Source organism: Rhinoderma darwinii, chromosome 2 (genome assembly GCF_050947455.1).
Source record: "Rhinoderma darwinii isolate aRhiDar2 chromosome 2, aRhiDar2.hap1, whole genome shotgun sequence".
In the NCBI taxonomy this organism is placed as follows: domain Eukaryota; kingdom Metazoa; phylum Chordata; class Amphibia; order Anura; family Rhinodermatidae; genus Rhinoderma; species Rhinoderma darwinii.
In genome coordinates this window covers 330,878,403-330,895,447 of record NC_134688.1, presented here as the reverse complement: position 1 = coordinate 330,895,447, position 17,045 = coordinate 330,878,403, and the positions used below count along the sequence as shown (strand labels likewise).

The window sequence follows — 17,045 nt, the reverse complement described above, 5'->3', positions numbered from 1 at the left end:
CCGGGCGCTTTACTAGGTGAGCACAGATTTTATTATTATTTTCTGCATGTAGAATTTTGTTTTACAAGCTAAATAAATGCATTCTGAAGCAGAACTCCAGGGGACTGGAAATTCGTTTGTAAGCTGTAAAACAAATTAAAAATCAGTATTACAATAAAAAAATTTACAAAGTAGACGTATTTTTAATAATAGTACTGAGAATTATGACTTAAATGGGAGAACGGACACTAATTTGATTCAGGTCATTTATTAGGATGAATACTCTGCTTTCTTTATTGTTTTGAAAAATACCAACTATATTGTTTGCCAGTTTTTGGTTTTTTTTTGCGAGCCAGGCCCTCTTGTCCAACATCAGTATCTGACCTCACAAATGCTCTTCTGGATCAATGGCTACAAATTCCCACAGACACACTCAGAAATCATATGGAAAGCCTTTCCTGAAGAGTAGAAACTGTTTTAGCTGCAAAGGTGAAACCAACTTCATATTAATGCCTATGGATATAAAATGGGATGTCATAGAAGCTCCCGTAGGGGTTACGTCTAGGTGACCCAATACTTTTGTCCATAAAGTGTATATCTGGAGTCTTATTCTTTCTGACTTTTTTTTTTACGGCACCATTTACTTGCATTGGATGTCAATAGATTTTATGAGAATTTAGGCATGGAATCCACGCTTAAATCCTCATCAAATCCTGACCGTGTGAACATAGCCTAAATGTCCAAGTAGTTTTGGCAGTTCTGTAATTATATTTATGAACCAGGAGGCCCAGAATGAAAAGAGCTGAAAGTCACTCCCAGACTTTATAGTGCATGAGATTGTGGGAGGAGACAAAAAAGAGACTATAAATACTAAGATAAATATAATATTACTAAACTATGTTACATCTGTAACTTCATACTATGGGGCCTCCTGGAATAGCCCTTCACGTAATTTACTCCTAATTGTATGGGAAATGGTCTATTGATGAAACTTACTAGTGCATTGGCTTGTTATTTAACTGCCTTCTTGTATTTTTGCCCAAAAAGATAATCGATATTGCCTGTTTGCCGTCGGCATCTGCCATTGAATGCATTCATGAAATTCAAGGTTACGGTGACTCTTATTTATTATTCTGACTACTCTCTGTAGTGTCATTACTGCTACTGTGACTTTCTTCTTTTTTCTCTCCATGGTTTAATTTTAGTGTTACAGTCTATGAATAGACAACACTGATGTGATCTGCTCATGACTAGTCTAGCATGTATTTGAGTTATGTAAAGCTTTATAGAATAATGTGTCTTTGGCCACGGTCAAGTACTGTCTTCTCTTACAAAATAAAAGTTAGGGTTGTATAAGGCAATGCATCTCTATATTCCAAATACCCACATATTTCCAGACAACTGCATCTGGGTGTATCCTACGGTGACCCAGTCACTGTAGCAAAAAAAGTTGTCATTCAATCTTGCTGGTATAATATAATAACAAATGTCATTTAAAAATAATAATGTCAATTAAAAAAAAGAACATTTGACAATAGGATTACCAATAGGATAGGGTTCTTCAAACTGTACTTGTCTTTTAAAATGTGAAATGTATTTTGCACCTGTGATCCTGGTAGTTTGGTTGTTTGTGGCCGGCGTCAGCACCTGCAGGTTGCTTTTCGCTCACGCTGCCGTCATGGCTCCTCCAAGAGAGAAAACCCCAGCCAGCCCGCTGACGCTCTGGCTGGGGATTTCTCTCGTGGAGAAGCCCCTGACGTCACTATCCATATATGGACAGTGACATCAAGGTCTCCTTCTGAAACGTAATCACTGGCCAGAGAGCTGTCGACGCTCTGGCCGGTGATTCCTCTCCTGGAGAAGCCCCTGATGTCACTATCCATATATGGACAGTAAAGAGAGTGTGGGCAGCACAGCAGAACAAGAGAAGCCTCCAGGGCCCAGATGGGTGCCGACCTCCAGGGATCTGACTTGTAAATTCCACAATTTCCAAACAAGAAGTAGAAAAGAGAGGCAGCACTGCAAACAGATGTCGTCAGAAAAGTGGATTTATTCTCCCATCAGTGCAGTAAACAATGCAACGTTTCAGCTGCTCAATGCAGCCTTGGTCCAGCATGCTTGACCAAGGCTGCATTGAGCAGCTGATACGTTGCACTGTTTACTGCACTGATGGGAGAATAAATCCACTTTTCTGACGACATCTGTTTGCAGTGCTGCCTCTCTTTTCTACTTCTTGTTTGGACATATATGGACAGTGACATCGAGGTCTCCTCCTGAAGCGGAATCACTGGCCAGAGAGTTTTCGACGCTCTGGCTGGTGATTCCGCTCCTGGAGGAGCCCCTGGCATCACTGTCCATATATGGATAGTGACATCAGGGGCTCCTCCTGGAGCAGAATCCATGGCCAGAGCATTGCCAATGCTATTCCCCAAGCACCTGTGGTGAGATTTGGGAGGACACTTTTTTGTGACTATGCTCAAAAAAAATTCATAAATTGTGATATCCACTTTCAAATTTTAATAAAAAGATATTTCAAAAGAAAATATATGAATACATAAAAATAGAAGAAACAGATATAGAAATGTACCTGAAGCAAATACCAATGTATTAATAGAATACTCAGGAATCTAGACACATTCAGATGAGCAATTAATTCGTAATATTAATTATGCAAAAGCTTCGATTTCAAAGACTCTCAAGAAGCTTTTTGGCTGCGTCAGTGAATGTCTGCTTCTAGTAACACTGAGATATTCCTCATATCTTTCCATAACGCAAAGCACATGGATTCATAGGCTAAAAGATCTCTAAACAACCCACACCAAGGAACACGTATTGCGGGGTGACTTGTAATACCAGACACATAAATCAAATGTGTACAAGTCTATTACAGTTACCAGGCAACAAAACCATTACTGAATTATAGCTCACATGAATTTACTATCAAATGGCCGTGAAGACATGTTTACTAAGCAACGCTCTGTCCGTAAATCGCTCACACCAGGCTGAACTCATATGTCTGCAATTTACGATAATGTCAGGAAAAATCCCATAGACTATCTACATACCGACACATACAGCACATATAGTAGCAGATTTCGGGGCCACAGCTGCAGTTTTTGACATTCTGCGATACAGCGCCACAATATATATTTAATCACAAACGATATTACAATGATTTATTGCAGTCGCCATATTTATTTACAGTTATAGAAGTCCATTAACACAACATTTTATCAGCCATTAAAACGGCAAAGGGTTAATATCCAGAAAAATACAGTCTATAGGAGACATGAACATAAAAGGAAAGCCCAAATCCTATGCAGCGCGTCATACATTCTAATAACATCATTTACTGACTCTTTCACATGAATTCTGCTGCATCTGCATATCTCAACTCCCGCAAGCTACGGGTGATATACAATATGGACACAATGCTTGCAGGACTGCCCATATGCCCATGCTGATGACGTACCCACACATGGCATTGTATGCCACAGAACTTCTACCAGCTATTAACTATTAAACACCAAATTCTAGCACAGCCTATGAAAACAATGCGACATGTACAGCCGCTCTAATCCGATTACAAACCTAGAATACGTACAGAATGAGAATAAAGACTCTCCGGCCCCAGACTGCTACAAATGTCAACACACAATGACATTAAATATTCAGAACATCTCAGAATAGAAGTCAAGGTCACACAATGAGAGGCAAGGCTGGGCACATGCCAGATACAAGGTACCACAGCAGTGCCTGGCATGATCTGGTGCCACATGGGAAGGTCTCATGTAGCCCCACACCTAACACATTCCCTTCCATCACTCACTACCACCGGTACCAGTACATGAGTGGCATGAGGAGCCCAGTGCAGGTGAGGCCATCCTTCAATGTCATCCTGGCAAAGCCGAGATACAGCAGCAAACAGGACAGGTCTGTGCCCCTGCTGCTCACACCATAGAGCTCAACCTGAAAGAGGATAAAACGCTGGCGTCCTTACCCTTCACATGTGATGCTGCGAGGACGGATGCGCCCGGATTAATGCAGGTAGGAGGGACTGTGCTCTTGGAGCAAGGATGGAAGGAGAAGGGACCACAGACCCATTCACTGGGAGCCAGAGCACGCAGGCGTGACGTCAGCACCCACTCCCGACTACCAGACCACTCCCAGGACAAAAGGATCGTCTTACCTGCCTGAAGACGAGAGGCCAGTGATGGAGGCTGCTGACGCAAAGCTTGAGTCATCCAGAGATGCTTGTCACTTGTGACTGGAGAATGTGAAGCGAGTGGATGGGGGAGGACGGTCACGAGGCAGACAATGAAACGCTGCTGCCATGTACTCTATAGGGATGGGAAACTGCCTGCATAGGCAAAATATGACACTCACTGGAAATATATGAAATAAAGCCATGAGCATGGCGGCAAGGAGTTTTCTGTACTGCCTGTTAGTCATCTTTTTAAACAATAGTTTAAACAATAGCCTCTCAGAAATGGCTGCTAGTACGGAGCATGGTCTGCTGATGTCACTTGTGTATGTCTTGTACTGTGCAGCACCGAATAGTTCAAAGTTTTTTCTTATGGTAATTTGGATTATGGAATCTTGTATAGAAAGGCAGAGAAATATAACTTTGCTAGGCTATGTTCACACAGAGTTTTTTGCAGGCAGAATTTCTGCCTCAAAATTCTGTTTGGAAGTTTGAGGCAGATTTTCCTCTCCAGGCACGCCGATTTTTGCAGCGTTTTTCTGCCGCGGACATAAAACACCGTGAAATACGCTTTCTCTTCCTCCCATTTATGTCAATGGGAGGTCAGAGGCGTAAACGCCCGAAGATAGAGCATGTCCCTTCTTCCGTGAGACGGTTTTACCGCTCGCAGGAAAAAGACGCCTCCGCCGCCCATTCAAATCAATGGGAGGCATTTTCGGGCCATTTTTGACGAGTCAAAAAACTCAGTGTGAACATAGCCTTATGGGAGGTAATTGTCAGGAACCAAAGCATTATTACTTCATGTTTGTTACCTCAGTCTCACATAATATTGACATACCTCCATGTCTGAGCACACAGCCTGGGTTCATACACCAGGAAAACCCATTTCCACATGCTGTAATTCTGACATGATAGAGCGTTGATCCCCCTACTCAGGACCCCTCTATTATCCAGAGCAATGAGCCGCCTCGAGTAGGTCTCTCTTTTGCGGACTGGGACAATCCATGTATTATATAGTTGGCCATTCATTTTAAGGCCTGCAAATAATGGAAAATATACACAGTCGAGTCACATTATTATGACCACCTTCTACTTTCGACGTCAGCCCACAAATGAAGTGATGTGTCGTGAGCAGACTTGGTGGGTATATAAGGTGTGCGATAGGCTGTCTGAACACACATCACTCGTTGCCACGGGTAAAAGTGGCGATTTACCAGAGTTGATTATCAGCTTTTGGGCCAAGGGTGGCAATATTTCTCAAACAGCGCAGTTTGTGAACAGTTCGCGTGCTGCTGTGGTGAAATTGTATTGTGAGTGGACAAATGGCACCATTGGGAATAACCAACGTGGAAACTGCGGAGTACCACATGCCATTGATGTGAGAGGTGAACGACGGCTATGAAGGTGGGCGAGGGCTGAACGACATGCTACAGTGGAGCAGCTCACCGTGAAAATTAACAAGGGGACTACCGGACATGTGTCTAAAACAACAGTTCAGCAGACGGATGGTCACTGCTCCTATGCTAACAAAGGTGCATCGGAAAAAATGGCTTCAATTTGCACGGCTGTATCGGATTTGGACCACTGATGATTGCCAAAGGGTTGCCTTCTCCGATGAATCACGTTTTCTGCTTTATAGAACGGATGGACCATGGCGTGTCAGGCGAGAAACATCAGAGAACAAACACCCTGCAACCATTGCTGGGAGAACACAAGCTGGTGGCGGCGGCGTTATGGGGATCTTTTTCATGGCTTTCTCTGGGCCCACTCATCCATGCGGAAGGAACTCCGAACAGATTTGGGTATGAATTCATCGTTGCAGATCACGTCCACCCATACATGCTCTGTGTCATCCCTGGGGCAGATGGAATCTTCCAGCAAGACAATGCAACATGTCGGACAGTGGTTGGAAGAGCACGGCCAACTACTTATCTGGCCCCCTAATTCGCCAGACTTGAACCCAATTGAGATTCTGTGGGACCACCTCGATCGTCATGTTTGCTCTATGAATCCTCCCCCACACACCTTCCAGCAAATGTGGGATGCACTGCAGTCAGCACGGCTCCAGATACCGGAGACAACCTACCTGCACCTTATTGAGTCACTCCCAGCCCGTCTAGCTGCTGTCCGTGCTGTACACAGAGGTTACTTTGGTAATTATAAGGTAGAAAGAAAAGGGATGTAACCACGGCGCTGCTACTCAATAAGGATCCAGAAATTGATAATAGTATTTATTGGTAAGAAGGCTACGCGTTTCAATGCCGCACCGGCATCTTCCTCAGGCCATATGAATTGCAGTTAAAACTAGGTAGCTTTATATGCACCACGCGGATAAAAAAGCCGCCAATGTGTTCAGGGTCAGAGGGCACAAATGACTTAATCAGTGCAAGGATCACCAATGAAACAGACAAACATGTCTATGAACAAAAAATGACATTAATGTTAAAACAAACACAAATGTTGACACATCGTAACATTTACAGGTTAGGTGAAATGAAACAAATAAATAAATCAATAAATAAATGGAAACATGAGAAAAGGTGGTCCACAAATAGAAACGCCCGAATGTCACCACCCGGTACCTGCAAAAGACCAATACTATAATAAGAGCAGCTAAATAGAAAAAAATGGCAAAGGGACAATATATATAAAATACTTAATACATAGATCTAAAAATAAAAAATGCATAAATATGCATACAGTTAGGTCCAAAAACTTTTTTAAAAAACTTATTAGCATATTGAATAATCAACGAATGTATTGGAATAGATATAATTATAATTAACATTAACCGATAACATGTGTGAAACAAATATCTGCAATGGTGCCGGGAAAAAAGACAGAACCCGGCAATACAATAACCAGGCACCCGCATAGCTGCTCGAGAATCAGAACCATGGACAGCTCAGGGGAAAAGAAATAAATAAATGAATAACCAGACCCAAGAAAAAAAGTTTATAATGTGTACACCGACCATTATACTATTGTATTACTAAAATACTAAGATATTAAACTACTAAAATATACTGCTAAAATATATAAATAGAAATGAGATCAAAAGCGATAAAAGATGCACAGAGCACACAGATGCACGAACGTACATTTTGAAAAAACAAAACCTCTTAGCATAATGAGTAATCAATGAATATATTAAATGGATATAATTAAAACTACAATGCACAGAAAAAATGCAGACAAAAGACTGCACTAATAAACAGAAAAATGCCGAAACCCGGCAAAGAACCAAACCGGCTCCCACGTAGCTATTCGAGAATCAGGACCACGGACAGCTCCGGAGAACAAGAAACCCGGACCCAAAGAGGTTTGCAGTGTGTACATACACCATTAGACCACAGAAAAAACATGTTGCCAATAACAGCAAAAATCCACATGTATCTCTCTAGTCTCTCGATTCCAACAGAAAAAAAGTGTCCGAGGACACCAAATGACATCAATGTTGGGGCAACAGCAATATCAACCCATTCAAACATAAACACACATCAATCTCTCAAGAAAAATAATCTAAAGATCGACAACAATTGTATACAGTAATAAACCTAAGGAGTATATAGATATAAAAATGTAAACTGATTGCAAATGAATATATAGATATAAATATGTAAACTGGATTACAAATGTATTGTTAATCAATGGTTGTTTCAGAGAGCAGGACCATTGGACCAACCGAAATAAATAATTACGAAAAATAGACCATCATAATTGTACTACCAGAAGATGAATAGGATCTTAGATAGAAGCCAAGCTAATTAGCACTTATCAAAAGATAACAATATACATATATGAAATAAATTGTTAGTCAAGTGATGATTCAGAAATATCATTTAAACCATTCGGATGCAGAGTCACTAATTTGAAAATCCAAAAGTTCTCTCTCTGTTTTAATTTCTGGAAACGATTTGAGACATCACAAGATATTTGTTCTATAGGGGTGATTTTAAGTTTGTCAAATTGGCATTTATGAGAAGAAGCACAGTGCCTTGAAACACTGTGCTTTAGAAAACCTTTGGTAACATTATGCCTGTGTTTATTGATTCTGCTCCGCAGACACTGGATAGTTCGTCCAATGTACTGTAGAGGACATGAACATTCTAAAAGGTAAATGACATAGTTACTGGCACAGTTGAGAAAAGTTCTAATGGGGAATACTTCATTGGTAATATTAGAATGGAAAGAGTGTTCTCTGTGTGAAATATTATCACAACATAAGCAACGTACTTGCCCACATTTATAAGAGCCGTTTAGTTTGGGAAAAATTATTGGAGTAGAGGACTTAGTATTACGAACACGGCTTGGTGCTAATATATTTCTCAAATTTGATGATCGTCTGAAGGTTATGCCCGGTTTATCTGGTAAAAACTCTTTAAGAAATGGATCGTTTTTCAGGATGTGCCAGTGTTTTGACAAAATTGATCTTATGAAATTATGACCACTATTGTATGCTGTAATAAAATTATTTGTAACGTCAGTTACTTTGGATATTAGCTGGCGGTCATTATAATGTGACTCGACTGTGTATGTCCGGCCACAGAAATTATTATCTAGGTTGAGAAATACACAGTAACCCAAATAAATTGTATTCTGCACATGTGAGTAGCACATTTACCTCTATAGGGAGGCAGTGTTTGGTTTCGCATCTATAATACCGGTACTGATGATAAACGCTTTTGTGCTACTTTCTTGACTGACACAATCCTAGTGTGCAACATTCTATACTACAATTATATTGTGGTTATTAGTGTGGTTATAATTCTGGTTGTTACTCCTCCCAAACCCATACATTTCTGCAGATAATTACTCCGTATCGCAAGGGCCCTGTAGCGGACAAACAGCGCATTTCATCAAGTAGAGAGCTCTATTACAATCAGGTTCGTACACCTATGTCATAAACTATTGCTATCTGATATTCTATTTCTATTGTGATATATGTTCATGAGATATATTTGATAATTTTTTTTATTAATATTGTGGTAAATATTTGATACAGTATAATTTGTGTTTGCTTTTATCTCCATTTTTATATAAATATATTTTCAAATACCATTTTTATGTCGTGCTTGAGATCCGGTAGTTGATTTTTTGATCTGTGCGTATTTTAGATTTCATTTATTGTGAGTCACCCTTCATATTGCAATTTACTGTTTAGTTATAGTGGGATCCTGTCACAATGTGAAAGTCTATTCTTAAGTTATAGTCACCATTCCCTCACCAATGCAGTCAAATTCCTCTCCCTTCAGCATAAATACAGCAAGGGGGACAAGTGTAGCCATCCAATCTTCTGATGTACAGAAAAAACAGATAAAAACAAGGACATTTATGCAGAAACACCGAAAAAGGCCATACTTACAAATGGACACAGCCAGGTCAGAAACGCTGATGAAGGCGAGTGAGCAGGTGCTTTAAATAATAATAGCCACTCCCACTAGTCTTGAGGGGAGTGGTATGTGGTGCATGGGATGTGTAGTAAGAAATAATAAATGAATAGTGTATGTGCAAGTGTAATAATGTAAGTGAAATATAGGGGGCAGTAATGAGTAAAGTGGCTAAAAAATAAATGAATAATGGGATGCAAGTGTGTGAAACATGGAGGGATAGTGTGTAAGTCATGAGGCGCAACGTGTCTAGCCAGGTAGAAGCCTATTTGTGACGCCTTGATAGTTCATAGAGCGGGCTACCCTGCTTGCTAGGCCAAACAACAACACACCATGCTCTCCCAGCATCAAAGACCTGGCTGTGTCCAAAAGAAGCGAATATAAGTGATAATGAAAAATACATGGGGTATTAGTGATCATTTTGGCCAAAAGGACGCAAGCTCGCAATCCACGACAAGGATCCCCAGACTTGCGAGTCCCTAACTGGAGCGAAAAGCTCCTGATGTACAGAAAAAACAGATAAAAACAAGGACATTTATGCAGAAACACCGAAAAAGGCCATACTTACAAATGGACACAGCCAGGTCAGAAACGCTGATGAAGGCGAGTGAGCAGGTGCTTTAAATAATAATAGCCACTCCCACTAGTCTTGAGGGGAGTGGTATGTGGTGCATGGGATGTGTAGTAAGAAATAATAAATGAATAGTGTATGTGCAAGTGTAATAATGTAAGTGAAATATAGGGGGCAGTAATGAGTAAAGTGGCTAAAAAATAAATGAATAATGGGATGCAAGTGTGTGAAACATGGAGGGATAGTGTGTAAGTCATGAGGCGCAACGTGTCTAGCCAGGTAGAAGCCTATTTGTGACGCCTTGATAGTTCATAGAGCGGGCTACCCTGCTTGCTAGGCCAAACAACAACACACCATGCTCTCCCAGCATCAAAGACCTGGCTGTGTCCAAAAGAAGCGAATATAAGTGATAATGAGAAATCCAATCTTCTGCTGGATCCCCACCATATAATGACTATTTGGGCAATTGATTTTACAGTGACCTGAAATTGGGGAATAAACATACCTACCATAACACCCATCTCGTTTTTCTTGGTAGGATTGTCACGTGAAAGGGATGCAAAGTAGGTTGGGTTTGTGGAAATTTGCATAAAAGTGTGCGTTCTTGGATTGTGTTGGTATTCCCAGGGAAATTGGGGACACGTCTTGAAAGTGTCCTACAAATGGAGATGCAAATGTTGGGTGGTATGCTTACCATAGGGGCAAACCATTCCACTGCTATTCGGTTGTAGTGAGAAGGAGGCCTCCTTTTTCCTGAAATAGAGCCATAGCATTTTCCTGCAGCTACCATCTGTAAGCCATAACAACCAATCAGATCGCTGCTTGGATTTTTAATACCTGTTTTGGAACTTATAAAAGCTTACCTGATTGGCTGCTGGTAGGGATGTAACTACCAGTGTGATGTCACACTGCTGCCGCTGACATCATAATCTGCATCCCGATACATTATTCAGAGACCAGACACACATCTAATGCACCGTCTGCTACCACCAGACTCCACATCCAGGAGGGGACGCACAATATTCCTCACAAGACCGCACTCCATCTCCTGCTACAAAGAGAAGCCATCTCTGCTGTGTTTTCCTGGGACATGATCAGAACAACTTCCTACATGTAACATGGGAGTTGTACTTTAACTTTAAACACGCCCAGTTGTACTTTAGAAAGCCTCATTTACATAAATATAAAAATGGTCATAACTTGGCCAAAAATGCTTGTTTTTTTAAAAAAAACACGTTACTCTTATCTACATTGCAGCGCCGATCTGCTGCAATAGGAGATAGGGGTTGCAAAATCTGGTGACAGAGCCTCTTTAAGGAAAGAATAAGGCTATGTTCACACGGAGTATTTTGCAGGAGGAATATCTGCCTCAAAATTCCGTTTGGAAGTTTGAGGCAGATATTCCTCTTCCTGCACGGCGATTTTCGCGGAGTTTTTCGCTGCGTTTTTTGCCCGCGGGCATTGAGCGCCGCGGGCATAAAACACCGCGAAATACGCTTTCTCTGCCTCCCATTGAAGTCAATGGGAGGTCAGAGGCGGAAGCACCCGAAGATAGGGCATGTCGCTTCTTTTTCCCGCGAGGCAGTTTTACTGCTCGCGGGAAAAAGACGCCGACGCCTCCCATTGAAATCAATGGGAGGTATTTTCGGGCCGTTTTTGCCGAACTTTGCGACGCGGTTTCCGCGTCAAAAAACTCGGCAAAATACTCCGTGTGAACCCAGCCTTAGGGCATGCCCACACGTGGCGGATTTCCTCCGCAACTGTCCGCATCAATGCCGCACAGAATCTGCGTTGCAGATTCTGCGGCGGATCTGCCCAAAATGTGCAGTAAATTGATGCGGACTGCGGTAAAAGTGCTTCCCTTCTCTCTATCAGTGCAGGATAGAGAGAAGGGCCAGCACTTTCCCTAGTGAAAGTAAACGAATTTCATACTTACCGGCCGTTGTCTTGGTGACGCGTCCCTCTTTCGGCATCCAGCCCGACCTCCCTGGATAACGCGGCAGTCCATGTGACCGCTGCAGCCTGTGATTGGCTGCAGCCGTCACTTAGACTGAAACGTCATCCTGGGAAGCCGGACTGGAGACAGAAGCAGGGAGTTCTCGGTAAGTATGAACTTCTATTTTTTTTACAGGTTGCTGTATATTGGGATCGGTAGTCACTGTCCAGGGTGCAGAAACTGTTACTGCCGATCGCTTAACTCTTTCAGCACCCTGGACAGTGACTATTTACTGACGTCTCCTAGCAACGCTCCCGTAATTACGGGAGCCCCATTGACTTCCTCAGTCTGGCTGTAGACCTAGAAATACATAGGTCCAGCCAGAATGAAGAAATGTCATGTCAAAAAAGCAAGACGCATCCGCAGCACACATAACATGTGCATGACAGCTGCGGACTTCATTGCGGAAATTAGAATCTCCATTGAAGTCAATGGAGAAATTCCGCAATGAGTCCGCAACCAGTCCGCCACAACTCCGCAACATCCATTGCATGCTGCGGACACCAAATTCCGCACCGCAGCCTATGCTCCGCAGCGGAATTTTCAGCCTCGTCTAAACGAACCCTACTAAATAGAAGTGGAAGTCAATGGAGAAACGGCTCCGCTGCGGATTAACGCTGCGGAGTGTCCGCAGCGGAATTCAAGAGCAATTCCGCCACGTGTGGCTTTGCCCTTAATGTTCCATTACTGACCTTGTCCAAAAAATCTTCTCCTAGATAATAAATATTTGTAGAAAGTTATAACATCAAGTTTTCTTCATTCAAACAAATATTACTATTTAATTTGATAAAATATCAAATTTAATAAACAGGAAAAAAAAGATTCATAACATAATGTATATCTGCGTCAGTATACCATAAATCCAAAACAAAAAGTAGTACATACACCAGTACTCGATTCAATATATACCACATTCCAACAAATAAATATAAAATATATTGTACTATTGTCCATGTGTATCTCCAGTAATAACAAACATAAAGACATTTTTTAATTCAACACCTTTTACATACACACGTACATTTTAACTCAATCTGTTCACACTTAGACAAACGCTCTTTAATGGTCAATTTTATGTGTCCTTTCATTCATTCATTTAAAGATCACGGCCACGGCATGATCATAAACATCATAAACAATGGGTGACACATACGAACATAAACACTTCACCTGATCAGCTGTTTCCGTTTGTTGTCCTCTTATCTACACAATTACCATCTAGTATACGAAAAGGAGATGCGTTCCAGACTGCTAATTAGCCTGGACCGCAATCAATCCCACAACAACGACCGGATATAAATTCCAATTATGCAAGTCAGAGTTTCACAAAAAGCCATGATTAAGGACGCAGGTCGCTTCTGAAACGCGTAGGCACCGCCTATATCTTCAATTAGCCACTGTACTGTGGAAATACTTATTGTCAATTTTAAACCACTTTTTCGTTTGGAGTAAAACTTGGAAGAAGTTTCCGATTTTAACAGACACATTTGTCTCAGCGCTGGATCCATCCTTTACTCTTCTGTCTATCCAATACGTGTGCCGACACGAGGACCCGAGCGCTACAGGCAATGTGAATATATAATCAGGTGAGCTGGAGGATCTCTCCCATTCTTTACTACTATTATCGGTAAAAACATGTTAACTTTATTCTGCGGATCAATAAGATTACAGCGATACCAAATTTATATAGTTTTCTTTATGTTTTAATACTTTTACAAGGAAAAAACTGATTGTCAAAAATAAAATTTGAGTTTTGTCGCCATATTCTGAGAGCCATAACTTTTTTATTTTTAGTCGATTTAGTGGTATGAGGGCTTATTTTTTGCGGGGTGAGCTGTTGTTTCTATTGGTATCATTTTGGAGTATATGAGCCTTTTTGATCCGTGCGGACTAAATAATGATATATTGTGATAGTTCAGACTTTTACGGACGCGCCGATACCAGTTATGTTAATTTTATTTGTTTTTTTAAATTGTGCTTGAGGGAAAATGGGAAAAGGTTTTATTTTTAACTCTTAATCTTTTATGGCTTTTCTATTTATTAAAAAAAACGTTATTTTACTGCTTTTTGTCCCCCTAGGGGACGTGAACCAGCGATCGTTGGATCGCTTGAAAGATATACTGCAATACTAATGTATTGCAGTATATCGTGATTCTGACAGGATCCTATGAAGCCCTTTATCAGACCCCCAGGTTGCTATGCCAACCATCAACACCCCCCGATCTCACCGCAGGGGACGCCATACAAGGGGTCTCTATTGACCACGGCAGTTAAACGAGCGGGATCTCGTTCGTTACCCAGAAGTGTCGGTTATAACACACAGCCGACACACTCGTCCTATTGAGCAGGCTCAGCCCGTGAACCCGCTCCATACTCGCCCACCCGACGTGCGTATATCTGCCGTATATATACGGCAGATGTCGGGAAGGGGTTAACAACCTAAAAAAAATTTACGCTTAGTGGACCAGAAATAAATTTGTTGCTTGTTGTTGTTTGCCAATCTATTATGGTAAGGGTATGTTCAAACGGCCTATTTTCGGACATTTTTCGGGCCGTAAACGCCCGAAAAATCGGAAGCAGAACGCCTCAAACATCTGCCCATTGATTTCAATGGGAAAAACGGCGTTCTGTTCCGTCGGGCCGTTTTTTTACGCGGCTGTTATGAAATACGGCCGCATAAAAAAAAGGCTGCGAAAAAGAACTGCATGTCACTTCTTGGGATGTTTTAGGAGCTGTTTTTCATAGACTATTGAAAACCGCTCCAAAAACGGCCATAAGAAACACCGCGAAAAATCGCGAGTGGCTTAAAAAACGTCTGAAGATCAGGAGCTGTTTTCCCTTGAAAACAGCTCCGTATTTTCAGACGTTTTTGAGTTTGTGTGTGAACATACCCTAATGTCGATATATAATATGACATGTTAGTAGTTTTTTTTAATAGGGTTATGGGTATGGTTGGTCATGATTTGAACATTTGTTTCTTATTCTGACTTTGTGTTTAATTATTTTTTACATTTTGTTTTTAATTTTCCATATTTACAACATATTTACCAATAGATACCAAAGACCTGTGAGGTCCATTACTATCATGTTAAGACAATTTTTTACACTACAGTTTTCCTATGTTGAACACCGAGGTATAAGCCCAAGGGGTAGAATATCTCCACCACAATTCATATATAGGCACCAAAAATTGTTAAACGACCAAGAAAGTGAGTATAAAAACATGATTTTATTGAGACACGTTAAAAATTACAACAATAGCATAAAATAAAGGGGTGGGGCGATAAAAAAAGGAGAATCCAAACCATTAAGCAAATACTGAGTGAGCTACTGGCAATAACACCTATACCAGGGGTCAGGAACCTTTTTGGCTAAGAGAGCCGTAAACGCCACATATTTTGAAATATAATTCCGCGAGAGCCGTACAATATGTTTAAAGGGCCATTGACAGATCAATCGCTCCAATGTTCACTTAGTACAGCAAGGAATGCTCCTCCCTGCTGTATAAAGCCACAACTGGACTGAAACAATGGTAATTAGCAGTAAAAAAATTAAATAAATAACTTACATTGTGAGCTTGCGATGCATGACATCAGTCCAGCAGTCTGGCTTCTTCTTTTTCCTGCGCATGACTGGAAGCTGGCATTCTTCCCACCTGATGTTGAGAGAATGCCAGCTTTGAGGCATTCGCAGAAGAAAGAAGCTGGAATGTTGGACATGTCACACAACGCATTGTCAGTTATGTCAATTATCTATTTTATTATTTTACAGCGAATTATTGTTTAGGTCCAGCGGTGGCTTAGTGCAGCAGAGAGGAACACTCCTTTGTGTACTAAGTGACCGCTGGAGCAATTGTATCTGTCAGTGGCCCTTTTAAAAGTGTTGGTCTTACAGAAAATGAACAAAAAAGAGAGGCTCAGACCCATAGGGAACTAAAGCATTTACTACTTAAAGTGGTACATACAAGCAGGCACACCCAGCGTAATAAATAATTGAACTTTATTAAATAGTCTCACTGTACATAAAGTGCACACATTGACTTGTATTTAATTTTAAAGAACAACAAATCTCCGAACTCTTTTTTTTATAACATAATAACGTTTTAATGCTGTTGCTAACCAACGACGAATAGAATACTTCCTACCGTTAACGTCCAAGGGAGACACAAGGGAGGAGGCAGATGCCGCTTCACTAGGGGACGCAGACGGCGTGGCTATGCAGGGAGTTATGGGAAATGTAGTCCATGCTCCCTGCCGCTCACCACTGCCGCCAATGCTTATCAGGCCATCAAAGAACTACCAATATCAGCGTGCACCGCGGCCTGATGGAGCGCGGTGCACGGGCTGATGGAGCGCGGTGCATGCATCCTTCCCATAGACAGGTAGGAGCCCTGTCTGCGAGCCAGATACGGCCATCAAAAGAGCCATATCTGGCTCGCGAGCCATAGGTTCCCGACCCCTGACCTATACCATGGATTGACACATTGTAAATAGCCTGCAAGAGTAAGGGTATGTTCACACGCTTAACAAAAAATGTCTGAAAATACGGAGCTATTTTTAAGGGAAAACAGCCCCTGATTTTCAGACGTTTTTTGAACAACTCGCGTTTTTGCAGCGTTTTTTACGGCCGTTTTTGGAGCTGTTTTCATTGGAGTCTATGAGAAAACGGCTCCAAAAACGTCCCAAGAAGTGTCCTGCACTTCTTTTAACGAGTCTGTAATTTTACGGACCGTCTTTTGACAGCGACGCGTAAAATGACAGGTCGTCGGCACAGTACATCGTAAAGCCCATTGAAAGTAATGGGCAGATGTTTTCCGACGTATTGGAGCCGTTTTTTTCAGACGTAATTCGAGGCGTAAAACGCCTCCATTACGTCTGAAAATAGGTCGTGTGAACCCAGCCTTAA

At 41.5% G+C, this 17,045-nt stretch overlaps 1 protein-coding gene across 4 annotated transcripts in view; it reads right to left on the bottom strand.

The window, feature by feature from the left end:
- SLC6A17 (solute carrier family 6 member 17) overlaps positions 1–15,793 on the bottom strand; it is an 84,307-nt gene extending 68,514 nt beyond the window's left edge. The window contains exon 1 of one of the 4 annotated variants that reach the window (XM_075853669.1): positions 15,709–15,793. The gene's annotated coding sequence lies outside the window, so the exon portion shown is untranslated. Of the gene's footprint in view, positions 1–2,566; positions 3,948–3,979; positions 4,272–15,708 lie in introns of those variants that run through there. The other 3 variants (XM_075853666.1, XM_075853665.1, XM_075853668.1) reach the window with 3 other exon arrangements.
- Positions 15,794–17,045: the final 1,252 nt, after the last annotated feature.